The sequence below is a fragment of the Apostichopus japonicus genome, chromosome 14 (assembly GCF_037975245.1).
Source record: "Apostichopus japonicus isolate 1M-3 chromosome 14, ASM3797524v1, whole genome shotgun sequence".
Classification (NCBI taxonomy): Eukaryota; Metazoa; Echinodermata; class Holothuroidea; order Aspidochirotida; family Stichopodidae; genus Apostichopus; species Apostichopus japonicus.
In genome coordinates, this window is record NC_092574.1 from 13,468,952 (window position 1) to 13,487,657 (window position 18,706).

The 18,706-nt window shown below is 34.1% G+C and overlaps 2 protein-coding genes across 7 annotated transcripts in view; one reads left to right on the forward strand and one right to left on the reverse strand.

Moving 5' to 3' along the window:
* Positions 1-18,706, forward strand: part of LOC139979494 (somatostatin receptor type 5-like) — a 93,175-nt gene that overhangs the window by 34,293 nt on the left and 40,176 nt on the right. For all 6 annotated transcript variants that reach the window (XR_011797181.1, XR_011797182.1, XR_011797180.1 and 3 more), the window contains exon 2: positions 7,396-7,476. The gene's annotated coding sequence lies outside the window, so the exon portion shown is untranslated. The remainder of the gene's footprint in view (positions 1-7,395; positions 7,477-18,706) is intronic.
* LOC139979493 (protein FAM114A2-like) overlaps positions 1-18,706 on the reverse strand; it is a 314,900-nt gene that overhangs the window by 15,845 nt on the left and 280,349 nt on the right. The gene's annotated exons all lie outside the window — the stretch shown is intronic.

Here is an 18,706-nt window from a genome sequence, read left to right on the forward strand (position 1 = left end):
GGTTGCCTTTTACGGAGGAAAATAAACACCAGAAGATTTGAGTTATCGCTGTGCCAATTGAAGACACTTACGTACTTATATTTGTCATGCTTGATTACATCCACAGGAAATATCCATCAAAATGTTGTCAAAAGGGAACGATTTCTAATATCCATTTGCTAGAAACTGAATCTGTAAAAACTGCAGACACTAAGAACTGTTGTAAGTTTAAATTTCATGGCGCCTTGCCTTGCCAATCCGCCATAGTATATTTTATTAGTCGTAAAAGAAGAGCGCCTCTCGAAAGAAAAGTGACATTATATATATATACCGTAGTAAGTCACATTGAGATATCAGTTTGGTAAAATAACCTTCATTGGATTTTCGATAAAAAGTACGTTAACACATGAATAACTGAGTGATATTTATTGTGTTTCTTAACCCATGCCCTGTCAAGATCAATTTACTTGTTAATCAATGAACGAGATAATTGCTAATAGAACGACTAAAATCAACCTATCGGGGGAAAACACAGGCTCACAGAATAGTCTATAAAACTACGATGGATGGACTTTCTTATGCAAAGAGAAAAAAAAATCAGTAAATATACCTGTTATGATAAAATTACCTGTATGGGCCTAGTGATATACGGTACAGCTCTCGCAACGAGTTCTAAGCAACTCAGGGATGAAGGTATATAGAAAAGGTATATACGATAAACGTAATTAATCGCATGAAGACTTCTTAATAAGACTTTGTAAAGCTTCATACAGTTTTATAAAACTAGCTGAATATATATATATATTGATTGGAAGCAGTAGACGGGAAATTTTTATATGATTTCATCAATGCCAGTATGAAAAACAATCAGTGTTGCATGTGCTTAAACCTCAGAACAGTACTTCAAAATTGAGAGCTACTTTTTACCGCCTTGTAATACATTGTTATTCAAGTTTATTTATACTACTAACATGACCATAATCTATGTTCTGCTGAGGGGGGGGGGGGGGGTGGCACTTGGGCAGGTTTCTAGTGGAAGCATCGCAGCATGCAAAATGTCGTAATATTAGAGTTAATCATCGCGTAATATATCATAGCATATATATCTGCTTATAACTCTGATAACCCAATAATACATGCTGTCATCGTTCTACTCACTCTAATAACCATTTTACAAGTCTTCTCTTAATTCTAGTTTTATTTTTGAACAATAATTAAGCTTATTTTGCCAATTGATGATGTACAGGGAGTGTTTGCCTAATTTTCTGCTTTGTTATCCCATCGTTTTCACAACTTTCACTGCAGGTTTCTGGCCTAAAGCGATTTTTCATAATTAAATTATAATTTTCTTTGAAAAGAGGGACATCGCCTTATTTCAAATGATACACGTGGGCTTGTAATTAGGGCTTAACTTACTAAGGGCTTAAATAAGAAGTCTTCATGAGCGTCATAATTTGCACATATTTAATGAGTTTCCCAGATTTATCAAAACAAATGTGTATACCTTGGAAAAAAAAAGAGCTTTTCCAAAAATTGCCAACAGATTTTGAATGAGATTATCACACACAAAAAATGTACTACATATGGGACAAATTGGCTAGGTGATGTCCTAAGACCTTTAACCCATTTTCGTGCATACATTCATAGCTCTGTATGCATTACGTTTCTCGTATATTCCGAATCATCGCATTTTCACTTCTTCATAGTAACCATATATAGACTTCAATAAGTAAATGATGTGTATTATTTGATAGTTTATGTAGAAAGTTTGTATAGAAATAATTGGTATCAAACAGCAAAATCAAACCGTTACTGGTAACTTTCCACTCGTTGTACTCATGCAAAAGTTTGACCATACAGACATAACTTTAAAGGCATTGAAGACTCGACTCAAACCGCATGCCGCCCTCTGAAAAAAGTTAACTTTCCGTTGCTTGCAAGTGAAGTTTTTTTCTTGTCGCTACAAAATGCAGACAGTAATGAAACGTGATACCTTGTTATCTTTTATCTGAACCTGAAATGTCCATCGCTGCTATGTACGCTGTGCTGTGGGTATTGACCGTAGCTGCATGTATTGACTGTACACTAGTGTCTAATTATCGACGGTATCAAGCACGTTGTGTATTTTCTGGGATCGATGGTGATTTCTAACACTTCTGTTACACCTCAATCGAAACTAGGTCAGATTACTGGCATCAGACGTTTCTTTGTGCGCGAGTCTTCACTCCCTTTAAGCTGAAAGTTTTTTTTTTCAAATATGAATATGATATGTTTTTTTTTAAATAACTTTTCCTTACCTCCGTAGTCGAAACTATATTATAGTTCAAACAAAATTCATTCATACGACATACTTAATGTGACTGAAATCTATGATCCTTTTCAAATCGCGATAAATCCCGACAAACTCTCGATTCCGCAGAATATTACAGTTGTGAAATTAAAGATAAACTTAAGACCAGGGAAGAAATGATTTATTATCCTTCACCACAATTGCTAAACTAATATTATCGATATTAATAGACCTAAGGATGTTTTCATATTCTCATCAGTCAAAACTTTGATATTTCAAGGACTTCTTTTCTGGCTCACCATGAAATACCCTAAAACCTATTGATATGATAGTTTTGTTAGTACCATGAGAGGGTACCTCCGGGTAAACCAGATGTCGAACCACAACTATTACCCTTTTAGCACCTCTTAGAACATATCACGCCGTTAGCAATAGCACAAGAATGTTTAAGACCGGTTCCTTCATGTCGATTCTGATATTTATTAATTTGCGTGACAACACGATTTATGAAATTGTAAGGCATAATAAAAAGGTATAGGATCAAACCTTCGGGTTACGTATTTTTCACTTTTCTTGCAATGAGAGTTCATACTTGAGTACTGTTTTCTTTACGGCCCAGAGGAAGGCGTCTAGGGTACATCACGAATTAATCATATTACTTCATGCTGCAAGTACAAAAGAAATGAAATGTTTACGGACATTTTCTATACACACACAAATATATGTATACACATATATATATATATATATATATATATATATACACACACACATATATATATATGTGTATATATATATATATATATATATATATATGTGTGTGTGTGTATATATATATATATATATATATATATATATATATATATATATATATATATATATATATATATATATATATATATATATATATATATATGCCTAAATATCGAATTTGTGTGTTACGTTAGCTAAACAGCCAGTGTAGGCGAAACGGGCTCTCTGTTACGCTTTTAATAATCACCAAAAAAAAATATAATGTATCATCTTTTTTATGGATACATCAGACGAAAATAGGAATGGCACCTACAAACCGTACCAAAACCGTATACCTAAACTGTTTGTGTATCCATATGGGAACGAATGAAGGAATTTGGAACGAATGGGCATTTTAAATCAAATTATCCCAACCTTGTCTAGTGAACGGTATTCGGCAGTTCACCCCGTACATTGTTTAAACAGTAGACGCAAATTGTACGATCGATACATCGAATGGAAGGAGAGCCAAAAAAAAACGACCTGATTATTCAAAATGAACTGTTTCTTTCCCCAGTACCTCTCATGGGAATAGCAAACATTGCGGAATGAACGTGCACTTGTAAAACGGAAAACAATCTGTGTCACAGAATGAAGGACACTTATATAAAGAGAAAAAAACACGGTTAATAGCAGGGAGATATGATAGCGGAGAGAAAAAGTAGGACCGTTCAGAAAAAGAGAAATATATGTTAAAACACTTCAAAACCATCGGCATGCTTTCCTTGCATATAGCTTTTTGCATATCGTACACTAAATTTCAAGATAGCTCCTCTTGAAAGTGCATTCTGTTAATTGCATTTCAGTTTACGATCGACAATCGTGCAACTATAGATTTTAAGGGTATATGCTTTTTAAAGACAGTTCTTCTCTCCGAGAATCAGCCATTCTGCTGTTACCATAGAGGTTTGTTTTGGTTGACGTATATAATGTGTGTCTGCTCTCCACCTTGTATCGTCAGATATGTATATCGGTTTGATACTCGAAACCTGAGGGGAAAAAAATACAAGAGTCCGACTTTCCAAGAATTCAAACAATTTTCGAAAGGTTACAGAGTTCGATTCTGTTTATGACGTAAACGTAGACTTTAAGTACTTTGTTAAGTTCTATATCAATATGTAATCTATACCTTTACGTCATTTTGTTACATTTTTGACCTCTTTTTCCCCTCATGATTTGAGATATGAGATGATAGCAGTGCACTATAATTGCAACTATGGACATGTAAATTATGACCTCATTTGGCGTTCCATGTTGGTTATGCAAGATGTTTGTGATTCATTCTGGAAAAAAAAAAACTGCAGGAGTATAATTGTAACATACAAAATAGCAACGTTAACTAGTGATTCATTTTAGCAGGCTGAATGGCTACTATAGGTGAGAGGAAGAAAATGTGTCAACATTGAATAAATTCGTACGTTTGTTTAGTATGCTACTTTGGAAACTCAAGATTACATTATTTGCAATCTCTCTTGAAAGAATATGCGCGTATAAGGGGTGGACTTTACGTTCCTTTTGTTGTTTTACATTCAGTACTGGTCTTATTTGGCAGGGAAGTAGGTGAACGTTCACTATTGTGGATATTTCCTCAGTTTTGATATGTCATAAATGATAGTCTAGGGTTTTGTGTAAAATATTTGCTATGGCAACCCTATATTTGGAGGGATCCAGTTGCTGGAGTATACGGAGTAACAGAATAATGACGTTGTCATGGTGCGATCACATGTATGATCTACATATCTGTGAGTTTCCTAATGTTATAATTATACGCTCCTGCATATATTTACTGAAGTGACTGAACTCGGGTTTGAACGTTCAACGTTTTGACCGTGAAGATGGGCATGGAATAATTATTGCGTGTCATGTATATGCAAGCTGATACACTCAACTCAGCCTGGCAATTTTCGATTTTTTAAATGAAACCTCGATAAACAAACCACTATATAGTATGTACCATTTCAGATGCGAGGTTGAGCTAGGTTGAAGCATAGCATCTGGCTCACCTTGCACAAGCACTGGTATTTGAAAGGCATTATGTTGGCTCCTTATTTATTCGTTTCAACGAAGTCACAACATCCAAAGAACGTGTGTGCTGCTTACAGAAACAAACATTAAAAGTCCTATAAAAGACTTATACCGACATGTTTTATTATTTGCAAAGATACACCGCTACCGAGCTTAATTCTTTATATGAAAATCTGAATTAAAATTGCTTGGAAGATTCGTATAAGGATTAACAACCAATAAAATGTATGAAGAATAGGGGAGGAACACAGAGACACCTGTTCATATGCTAAATCGTCCGTTATGTCATCAGATAAAGAAAAAAACATCACTGCTTACTTACAGACTTAATAATGTTGATAACATTGAAAACTACACCAGCGACTCTACAAATGTGACTCTAAAGTGTGACTCTAAAGTGTGACTCTACAACGATGACTCTGTTGAAGGTGTATAAATACGGATGGCAACCTATAGTCTTTAGGGAGACACTATCAGTTTCTTGGTATCGTTTTGTTCTATAAGTAAACATAATCCTGCACAAAATGGCTTATTCAGGTCAAAAAGACGTCTGAAAATTTTGGGACATTTTCAGATTGATCAATCAAGAAAGTGTGGGAAGACTTTATCAAGACGTATTGTTTCAGAGAGAGAGAGAGAGAGAGGCAACAATTACATTATCGCTGTTTTCATCAGAACACAAATCTCATCCCAAATGATTCTGAACTCATTTGCTAACAGTGTACTTTACTGTAGGGATTCCCCCCTACAGTATATCGAAAAACAAACTTCAATTAACAGAAATGAACAACTTCTCAGCGAGTGTAACGACCGAAAAAAAACCAATATATATATATATATATATATATATATATATATATATATATATATATATATATATAAAACGTAATGAGTTGGAAAATCCAGAACAGTGAAAATAACTTTCGAACCACGGGCCTTCCGCTTTGTACGCGGACACCCTAACCACTAGGCTATGGACGCTAATTGTATATATATATATATATATATATATATATATATATATATATATATATATATATATATATATATATATATATATATATATATATATACTACTCGCATAATTTAAGACATTCTGTGGGAATAAATGGGAATAATGAAGTATATAAAGGCCCAAGTCACTTGCTGTCGTATTAGCTGGAAGGCTTACAAACGTTACATGCTGCAAGCATCCACTCATGAAAGTTCAAAAACAATCCAAAAGATTTCCATGGATAAACAATTTCCTGTCACATTAACTCTCACAGGACCAGATCATGGGACTTACTCGTCTCTGTCATGATATGTGAATCGGTTAATGATCTCAGATGTATGACACGAAAGAGATGTTGTGACCTATCGAACGCATCTTTTAATATGAAAGAAAAACATAGTGGTTATAAATATTCATGACTTTACTCCAGTATTGAAGTTATTTGCACTTCCTTCAGTTTATTACTATTCTTTCATGCAGGGGTTTACGAATTCATAAGCATAACTGTTCCTTGTACTATGCTCTTCAACTCATTTTGATGACACTGCAAAATAATTGTGAGTTTCACCCTTTATTCAAAATAAGACATTAGTTCTTGTTATAGCTCCCAGCAACATGCTAAGGAGTACCCAGGGTAATGAGAGTATGAAAGAAGCACATATTCGGTACAAGACAGAGAAATTTAAAGTAGGCAAAATCAGTCGAAACATTGTGGTATGTGCTATACAGTCAAAACAAAAAGAACACCCCCCCCCCTCCCACAAAAAAAATGTTTTTCAATTCTAGAAATGAAATTTAAAAAGGTTTCACAATGAAATATTTGTTCACATTTGGTAAAGGCATTGTTAAAGGAATTGATTTTCTTATTTTGTTTTTTAGGAGATATAGATAGGAGTGTCGATATTTTACTTTTGAATCAAACCAATAGATTTTATTCTGTTAAAGAAATATGTTAACCTCATGCTCTAATCCAACCACCATACATTGTTAGTTATACTATATGGTCAAACAGCTCTGTGGTAATTGATGTAAGTTCAAAATCTATAAAAAGTTAAAATCTGCCAAGATTCTAGATTAAGGAGCAAAATGTCGCGATAATTTTCTGGAGTTATAGATTGTCTTTTCTGTATTTTATAAGTATCATACTGTCTACCCCTTTTAAGTCACCCAAATGATAAGTCTTATTTGAAGCCCTTTAATGTAAATAAAATATGTTCAAAACGGTAGAAAACATATTTCAAACAATCTTACATATTTCTATCTTTTATCTTATGAAGAGTTTCACCTTTTGACTTTCTCTATGAATTTCAATCAGGTTGAAGATGGCAGCAGTTCATCCGCGAGTTCAAGCTACTAAACACCAAGATTTAAAAGAAGAAATGAATTGAATATGCGGGTGAGTGAACTAAAGGAATTTGCTCAGCAAATCGATTTTTCACAGTTTCTTCCCCTTCGTAATAATTGAAACAAAATTACTTTCGTTACTAGCGAGTCAAGAGCCAATCGTTAATAAAGAAGTTTCACTGAAATACAACCTCCTTGAAGGAAATGCTAGATAGTACAGGCTGATGTTTGAAACAAACCTTAATTCTTTTCTTTATCAAGTTTGTTAACGTATATGCTGAGATTACAAAAGGAAGGTTGAATTATTTTGGTATCGTGTGATTACTCAATCAGTAAAGCACCTCGACAAAAATGTCCGGAAATTGATGATGAAGAACAACAAGAAGAAGAAAGGCCGGTAAGGGGGGGGGGGGGGGAATCAAAGCGTCCCTGGATCGGAACAACCATATACTCGCTAATCGTCCTTCTCATAGAACTTCGTTTATGTAATCCAAGTAGAACTGGTCGATGCACTTTGATATTTCTGGCACATTGAAAAGCTTTTTAATTTTTGTTTTTTACATTTTATATAAGGATATTTATATATTTTATGCATAATCATTATATCAGACGGTCATATATAGTTCAGCAGTATTATATCAGCCAATCACATTAGCAGGAATATATACACGTATTAAATCGAATATATAAGCGTATTAAATATATACACGTATTAAATCAGCTGATTTAATACGCGTATATATTCGAATTACTACGCGTAAACATTCGATTTAATACAACCATATGAATCGGCCTTCTGATTGGCTGCTAATATATAAGTGTATGTATTCGTTTTAATACGCGTATATATTCGAATTATTTCGCGTATATAATATGGTATAGTTGTCCCACAGGGCCTACCATAGGCGCGCGCACAGTCGTGCATATATACAATGTAAATATGCAATAACACGTAAAAAGCACGGAAAATTGCTGTGAATAAACTGAGGCACTGGGAAGTTATTAAACACTTTAAATGGCTGCTGGGGTATACGTTACAATCAAGCACACATTAAATAGAGCAACCGAATCTGTTCAGAGATAGAATACTAATAATAAATGATCATTCAATTTATGCGGGATCTTAATTCCGAAGAACATCAGAAACGAATATCTTATATGACACACGATCAATGTATCTATCTTCATTAGACGGCGTATAAGTTACCGTAATATATATAGGCATACCGTGAAGCCTCACTGTTTTCAATTTGATAACGTTTTCGCGGGATGCTCTGTGATACGAAACGGGAAATGGGTCACAAAGCTTGGCTATAGTCAAGTTTCATTTAATGAATGAACGTACTTTAGTTGACATACTTACTGGGTATATATTACAATCTACTAAGCATTATATAGAGAACCTGGAATTGTTCAACTAACGATAACCAATCCATATATCAAGGATTTTAATTGCGTAGAACAGGAGCGAATATGTCTGCGATATACTGAAATAGAAAGGCAAAATGGGTTATAAGGTTGACTATAGACAAATTTCATTTAATGATTGAAAGTACTTTAGTTGACATACTATACTCATGGGGTACATACTATAATCTCATAAGCATTATATAGAGAACCTGAATTTGTGCTCAACTAACGATAACTAACACTTCCATATAGCCTAGTAAGGATTCTAATTGTGTAGAACAGGATCGAATATGTCTGGCGATAAACTAAAATAGAAAGGCAAAATGGGTGCATTAGTTTGACTATAGTCAAGTTTTATTTAATGAATGTAACGGCTGATTTTTTTATATATATATTTTTTTTACCTTCTTGCTCAAATCGGTTTTTCATGTAATTACGACTAACGTGAAATAGTTTCAGGGGAACGAAATGATGAGAAACGGGTATGGACGGTAAATTTTTAATTCTATTCGCTTAAAAAATAAATTCCAAAGTATTGTTTGTAAATAATTGATTTCCGTATATGGATGTTCATCTTTATCTCTTATTAGATATTTATAATTATTAGTATTAATTGGTACATGTCAGTTACACTCAAATGTGTGACAGACGTTTGGCTCTGAAAGAGTATGTCCGGTGAGACAATCATCATTTCAATCACCGGACAGTCGTATGACATATCGACATCAATCCCTTAGATTACAGAACTTAATCTAACGAGGCAATCACATCTCGCCAGAGGAATAGCTTATAGGCCATACGAATCTGGTGCCTCATGATAACTGCGTCTTTATCAATCAGGGTTTGCTGGCTACAAAATATTGAATGTGAGGCCTCTCAGTTTAAGATTTAAGTATTAAACAGAAAAATCGTGACAAAATGTAAGATTATTTCAAACTGATAAGGAAAGACCCTACCTTTGGTTTCTAATGTCTTCAAGAATATTCTGACGTTATACTATTTCATATAGTTAACATGTCAGCCCTTCAGAGAGAAATCAACTAGCGAGTTCAAATTTCATATTATATAGATTGTATACGTGTGTTATCAATGCCAAATTTACTTCGGTTTCACGTATAGATAACTATTACTAACCTTCAGATTAGATACAGTTACTTTAACCATGAGGTAAAGCTAAAACCGTCACGTTCGCGTCATTATGGATTCCATGGGTCACTGCAGATGACGGAACAAAGATGGCGATTTATAGTGATGTACCGGTAGTGTATATATATATATATATATATATATATATATATATATATGAACAATGTTTATCCATTCTATCCAGCACAACTGTGTCACGAAGGTGTTATTATCTTCTTTCGCACGAACTCTCCGATGTTGCTTTTGACTTTTCAAAACAAAACAAAAATGGGTTTTCTTTCTTCTTGTTTCTAATTTTGTTATAATTTTGGAAATCAAACGTCTAAAAAACCCGTTTTTTTTGGTCAAATACCGACAACGTGATCATCTATATAACTGATGTTTGCTGATGGTTACCATCTGTCTCGTGTGCTTTGTTCTGTTGTTGAGGGTATACCTTTAATTACATTAAAAGTGACCTACTTTCTATTTCATTAACTATCACACCTCTTTGCCGAATTGGTGTCAAAGGCATTGACAGGTTTATTGTTCAATATTATGCGAAGGCGGCAAATTTTGAAGACAAAGAGTTTATTACTTCTGTCTAATAAATTCTCGAAAAAATCACCTGTACAATGTTAATGCGAAATAGCAAGATCGGTAATGTAAGTTAGTCCCTGATAAGACTGATAAAAATGTCAGTTAGTGCTGATTCCAAAGGTAGTTTCAAATATCCGCCTCCACTTAATTAAATCTACATGAACGTAGTATCAGTTATATTTTTTTATTCATTTGGTCCAACATGGAAATGGTAGCAATGCGTGATAATATTTTATGAGTTGATGCATATATATGTGTCCGTATGTCCGTACTTTTTTACCATCACTAGTTGTTAGGCAATGTCGCCGATCGGAATCTATAATCCGATTATTTTTTTTTCTCTCTAAAAATGGAGGGGGAGGGGGTGCGTGTTATCGGCTTTTAAAATGGAATTCATATAGTTTTCTCCAGCTGCATACAATATAAACAGAGGTATAACAATTTAATGGGAGAATTGTGCAAAAATAAGTGTAATGACTGTTTGAACTCAACAAACTATATATAGTACAAGGTTTGAGGAAGAACACAGAAAATATAATGAATTATATATTTATATTATTATGTTGTATTTTATTGTATGCTATATCGTATTTGTAATATTGTATTGTAATATTGTCAGTTGATATAATCGAGTATCCAACCATGATTTTTGCTTATGGGTTATCTCCCGCCTCCCGCCCGCCTCCCGCCTCCCGCCTCCCGCCTCCCGCCTCCCGCCTCCCGCCTCCCGCCTCCCGCCTCCCGACTCCCGCCTCCCGCCTCCGTATGGATCAAGCCTCTCTCTTTATATTCAATAGCTTAAATGCCAACGATTCTACTGAGGCAAAGTTTATGATGACGTCAGCTCTCCGGTTCTGTCCCTATAGTATTAATGTTGATCCATTTCTTCAATAATTTGTATTTAGTATATCCAAGAATTGCCTGTCATCTTATTAGCAAGAAAGGTTTCATCCACTGTACAAGAAGACATTAAACACATTGCCACTATCTGACTTAACTAAATTCCTTCAGACCTTATTGGACACACGCACACACGCACGAATACATAAACACACAAATTACAAATAATGTCATAGATTGAAATTAATGTTAACAAACGCATGGATGAGATATGTCAACTTTCCCTATAGACAGTGACATTTGGGACGTGATAACAAACAGGTGTAGGCTTAATAAAAGTCAAACTTTCCTACACCGTTACGGAATTAGAAGAGTGTGTATATACCTTAACGATGTTTCTTAAACATTACATAAACATGGACATCTACGGTGTGAAAAATTTACTCCCTAGCAATAAAATTATGTCATTTATTGGTTTAACATAAATAAACCAAACGTCCTTAGGAGGAGGGTTTTTTTTCTCTTGTTGTTATTAAATGTTGCTTGAGTGATAAATGCAGTGAGAGAGTTATGATCGAGTGGACTATGGCTGTTCGTTCGAATGAGAATCTCTATGAGAAGAGAGACAAATTTCACGCAAGTTTTACGCAAAGATACCAACTAAGGTAGATTAGTAGTTGACAAAATACTCCTATAATATATTTGAAAGATGCGATGCCCATGGATATTAGAAAATTAAAATAAAACTATAGGAGACGGAAGGGAAATAGAAATTGTTTTGGAAAAGGTTTAGCTAAGTTATAATAGTTTCTTTTTGGAAGACGGGTGAGGGGCTAAGGTGAGAAACTTCAAAAGCTTCAAGACTTATAAGAAGTCTTTATAAGTCAATTCAATACAGAAGACTGGAATTATGCGAAATATATTAGGCTAGAAATGAAAAAAAAAAACAATTCTGACGCACTTTTAACCTTTAAACTGTCAAATTGTTACTCATTATTGCAGAAATTTATCTAATGTCTACATACATTAATAGTTTTTTTTTTTGCATTTTGTTAACAACATGCTCATCTACATTTGAAGAAACCCAGACAATTTCCCTAGCGGTGTACCGGTAACTTCGCAAATAATGGCGCCGTACCTATATCTGTGTTTGGCGCAGCCTATACACAACAAGAGTGGAGTGTTTTCACTTGTATTCCCTGGAATTCACTTGAAATGACTTGTTATGAGTGTAAATATTATATTTCCATTTAAATGCAAGTATTAAGCAAGTAAAGTCACATTAAACACGTTCTAAAGACCGAATCATTCGTTGGGGATGTTTGTTCAATCTTGACATTGGACAAATAACAGTCTATAGGTGATATAAGTGAGCTAAGACAAAGTAGTTAAATAAAAGTCATGATCGTTAAACAAAGCTTTGATAATTCACGTAATCGGTTGACTTCACTTTTCGAGGGAATTGCTAGGACAATTCAAGTTGTGGCTTACTTTTCGTTGCTATGGTGAAATCACGTAATTGCCCTTCGTAATTGGAACCGCGCCAAAATTAGTTCCTCGACTATCCATATTATAAATAAGGGTTATAATGTTACCGTGCGACGTAGTAACGGGTTTTTGGGGTAGTTCTATACAAAAGAATCAACAACAAGTTAGTTATTATTGGGTTTATTAGAATATTTCAACTTTTATTTCATATTTGACGTTGACCCCATTACCTAAGCTCTTGGTATGTCATTGCAGCAGAGGTATAAGGTCCCTAATACAATGTTTACAACTTCCGCTATACAATGCTTAAATGCAGAGTTGATAAATCACTTACGGCCATTATACTTGATGACAGAACGAATGAGTATTTTGTGCGGAAACGCGGTCATATTTTGTGATTATCCAACTGGATTTAGACTCTAGACCACGTTTTTGTCCTTTCCATATAATGATGATCTTTATCAGCAGACCAAAAAAACGTGATTTTCGAGATTTTTACCTCAATTTCTTGACTTCGTCTATCGTAGGTTACTTCCTTCACGCGTGTACAATCTCAACAAACATTAATGGCAATGTCCCTCAATGCTATCCGCCACCTATAAGGAACGGTGAATCTTGGGTATGAAAAAATAAATAAATAAATAAAGGCGAACGATTTGTCAATATTAAATGTGATGTTGATGTACGAAAGGAAGGTAATTTACGCCTCTTATCGTTGTTAAATGTTAATTTAGTTTAGTTGAAAGTATTAATCAATTTGAGAGGTTTATCAATAAAATGGAATTGTCACAATAACAGGGCTATACACTCATACGACCGGGCTGTTTTAAATCGCAGCTTTGTCATTCCAAGCAAGGAGTTTGTAGAATGAGTATTATTATTATTGTTATTTAGTTTGTTTCATGCAGATAACCATATGATTTTAGCTGACCCAGAAAGTAAAGTTTGTCAGCAGTCAAGGGTCTCACGATAGGCATGCCACATATAAAGTCAATCTTAAGTGATTTTGTTTTTTTAAAGGTAAATAAAACTGTAAAAAGTGTTTTCCGGCTTTAAGGAGAGGGGAGGGGTTCTTAAATTTTACAACAAATTGATGAATAGAAAGAACTTGAAGGGGAAAAAAGAGGTACGTAGCTTTTTGTCTTGGACGCCGTAAAGAAATATTTACTTTTGATCTGTTCAAGTTGTTTTTGTTGCTGTAAATAGTTTACATAAATTATGTTCATGTTATAATATGACAAACATGACTTCTATATTATGTTATTGTTTTGTTAACACTGTAAACAATACATTTGAAATATTTATGTTGGAATATTACGACAAAAGTTGGAAATATTAAATAAATTGAGATGAGTGCAGTGTGTGTGCAACAGTTGTATTTATCACCACTATACTGTTTGCATGGAGTAAGTTCTCATCTCACAAACAGCTCTTTGATCAGATCACAACGCACATTGGTTCCGTAATTATATGAATCCAATCCATCTGTATATTATAATAATCTAATATATACTCCGTTATTTGATTGCTGTCCTTTGATGACGACTTCTGTGTTATGAATATCTATAATCTTCTGCCGAATTGAACAGATACCACCTGCTGTTACCAATACTGGTGATTTTTTTAAAGACATTTAATATTGTTTTCTCCGAATTATCAAGAATTATGCCTAGAGATCTTTTTCGTCTTCTTATATTTGATTTAGATTAGTGGATTTATTGATTGACAAATATCTTTCAACAAGTTATTAAACAGCTTCATATTTTTTTTAGTTGACTTTGGAAAATTTGTAGTAGATCATCAATACACAAATTTCCGTAAAGATGTATATATAAGCTTGACCGGTGAAGTTGCGATTTGAATAATGAACAAAAGTGAAATCTCTGAATAATTTTTCAATTTGAGTTTTATTTGGTAATTAATACTTATATGCTAAAATTGATGGGTCAATGAATATTTTGGAGCAAATTAAATCATTAATTTTTCTTTTTATTAATTAGTTGTCTTAATTTAGCAATTGCAGTCGTATTTTGTGTAATACCATGTTTTCCAAAATTTTCCACCAATAAAGCAACCCCCAAAAAAAAAACAGAAAAAAAGATGAAAGAAGAAGAATAAAATGAAAATAAAAGTAAATAAGTACGGTAACCTTTTTTTTTTAATTTTTTTTTTAGCATATCATTTATTGTCAAGTCTTTTGTCATAATAAAGAAACTTATATAAAGACATATTTATGACACTTAATTATAGTTTGATTACAAATATTCAATATTCAAAGAGCATAGCACAGGTACTAAGAGTGTCTCTTAGGAGATTGTATGATAGAATTCCTAGATGTTTACCATGGTCTAAGTATTTCTCAACATGTAACAGGAATGTTAATTGATACAAAAATTCGTTAACGTTGGTAAACGTAAATAAATAACTAAATAAAGCCCTGTTAAATGAATGATTTAAATTTAATCAGCATAAGAATTAACCAACCGAATGGCATGAAGGAAAGTAAAACATACAATACATTTCTAATTGCGTTGCCAAATGTATTTTTGCAAAATATTCAAAATTATATACTGCTTTAAAAATTACACTAACCTTACACTTCACTGAATATACAGTTGAAAGAACAAATTAATTGACAAAATATCTCACGGAAGGAAAAAAAAAAAATAAAATCATGCAAGTCCTTGATTCTTGATTGCATCAGTATATCTCCGTTTCTATTCTAAGTTTTTCTGGAAATTTATAAAATGCTTTTGTTGCTTTTTTTGCTGGTTCACATCACTTCTGCATCGAAGGACAACAACTGGAGGCCAAACGAAATATTCGTGTATATGAGTTTAATTCTGTATTGTCGGTTAAGGAGGGGGGGGGGGGGAAATCTTAATCTCTCAGAAGATAAGTTTATTTACATATTTTCGTTTCGGATATTTCTTAATTTATAGTCTTGATGAGATGTGTATACATGATAACTTTCTTTATATGTGAAGTCTAGACAGGTATTGCAAGATTTGGTTGTTTCATATATGTAGTCGAGCTGGGGCGCAAACTTTTATTTTGTTTGTACTGGAAGGGGTAGGGGTGGGGGAATTTGGGTATAATGTGCGGTTCCTAGATGTAGAATGGTAGTAAATTATTGCAACGTTTGAAACTATGGTGAATAATTTACAACTGTGCAGATTGTATCGTATTTTACATGTTATATATTTATGTACTGTACACTATCTACCGGTAAGGGCGGGGGGCGGGGGGAGGGCTGATCCATCGGAATTTGGGGGGGGGGGGGGTAGGGGTTAGCCGTGCACAGTTGCGCCCCTGTCGTCGGATATATTACGTACGGTACTCATTTGTCGTTCGATGAGCTTTGATAAAAAAGTATGGAAGGAAAATACATTTTCTTTATAAATGAGCTCTTTCTTATACGTGAAACGCACACGGCAGGTGACGTAATAGTTGCGTGCTAACGTTCAAATCCGTACAATGCACACTATGCTTTTCGGCTGTACAGAGTCTTTGTAGTATCTTACAATTACGTCCTAAATCTTGTTATAAGTTGTATGCAGATGGCTTTGCTGTAGACTACCCGGGGCTTCTTCAAAATGGGAATGGTTATGAAAAGTGGATGTATTTCCCTGTGTGTGGATAAATTATTAATACGCTACACTCTAAAAACACTTGGGTTAAAATTGACCCAAATTGGGTCACTTTTTGACCCAAATGAAAGTCAGGAGGGAACCTAACACATTTGGGTCAAACTGACCCAGAAAATAAGGTCAGAATAAGTGACCCAATTTATGGGTTGAAAATTTGACCCAGAAATATTGGTAAATATTGACCCAGGCAAGGGTTATGATGGAAAATCAACCAAATTTGGGTCAGCTTGACTCTTATAGGAAAAAATACATAAATACAAAAGGCTTCATTTGACAGAGCAATTTATTGATATAACTCCTTCAAAGAAAGTGAACTGAAATGTAAAATTGCAACAAAACTGAATGTTTCATTAACATGGTACCATAGTACAAGATCTAAAGGAAGGAATTGTTTGTAGCATTACCAATGATTTAATATTTTTTTTACCCCATTGCAATTTTTACATAAACAATTTCAACATTTTATTAGACTTGTTTGGATAAAATACAATTTGCTGAATGTATGAACGAACACTTTCTAGCTAGACATGTGTGTGTCTTCATAGTGATAGTTATCAGCTAAAGCATAGACTAGCTCGCATGGGGAGGTATTTGCCTTACTTAAGATGTAATAACAAAAGAAGAAAATGACAATCAAAACATGGTTGCCACATTTTTAAAAGATGGGGTGATGGATGGTCAGGCTTGAAAATGTTCACTAAATTAGGCCTCGTAAAGAAAGATTCCCCCCCCCCCCTTTTAACACTTATCCATGGCTTTCATTAAACGGCGGCAAGCCTATAAGTAATGAGTCCAAATATTATGTGTAATATTTATACTGCTGTTGTACATAACCCAGCACAGGTAAATATTGTATATGTAAATATGTGTAGAATGGATACGCAGATTTCTGCATTCCAAGAGCCGTTCAATTGAAAATAGTCCAAGAAATTTATTTAGAGCAGATAACTGGGACTGGGACAATCCATATAATTTCCTTCTAAAATTTCATGACAGCAAAACAATTTGTGAGCTGCAACTTTGGAACTGGAATTTATGAGATGAAAACAAATATGATCATACAGGCTGAAAACGTTTTGCCAATTCTTCTTAGAATACAAAAATATCTTTGCTTTGTATATGAGGCAAGTATGCCTTGGTCCCATAAACGTGATTCAACTAACAGTTGAGATTTCAACTAAAATCACACAACTTCAGATGATCATAAAGGTTGCTCGGCATTGAACAAAATTGTGTCCAAATTCTTTCAACTGTTATGTAAAAAGGAATTGTAATGGACAGTTGAATCGATTGACAAGTTAATTCTAGTGTTGCACTGTGCGACTATTGTTTCAACTTTGTTGAAAGTTCTTGTTGAAGCATGAATATGGGACCCAGGTATGAAAATTTTCAGCCCTACTTCATTTTGATTTTCAAATATGTCTTCAATGACACAACTGATAATGAAATTTTCCCAGGTACATCAATGTCGTATACAACAGTCTGGAGGAACTGCCGGGAGTTGTATCATTGCCACTGATAATCCATATCAAAAACATGAAAACACTTAAAACATAAATCAATGGCATTAATCAGCGACTCCTGTGGAATGGCTTCTCTCTCTATGATTATGTAAGTTTGTTCCGGGCTAACTCTGCTGCTTCCAATAGCTAGAACGAATGGTTGCTTTTGTTTCACCCCTTCAAGGTAGTGTAGAAAATTGGTTCCAATCTGAAATGAAAAAGAAAAGGTTATGGAAGCAAACTTCTTAGATTTATTCGAATACTGCCTTCCATATAGAAAGGATCATATATTGTAGTACTCCCCAGAAGGTGGGGTATTGATAGAAGCAATCTTTGTTTTGATTAAGGATGTGCAATATTTAGCATTCACAACTTCAGTGATGAATAGTGCCACAATTTCATAGAGGGTTGTAGAGATGCCAGGTATTTTATGCATTGTACTGAAAACAAGTTTTTTTTTACTAATTCAGATATAAAGAATTGTCGGGCCTCTGTAAGTTAATTTGAGGCTCATCGAGGAACCCTGGACAATTGATTTTGGATGAACACAGTGTTCAAAAGTTAACAAGACAATTATACTATCCCAGCATACTGCCTGGAATACCGCAATGTCCTATCCGATCGGTGTGAATTAGATTGTACACTCTTCCACTGCACACTCAACATA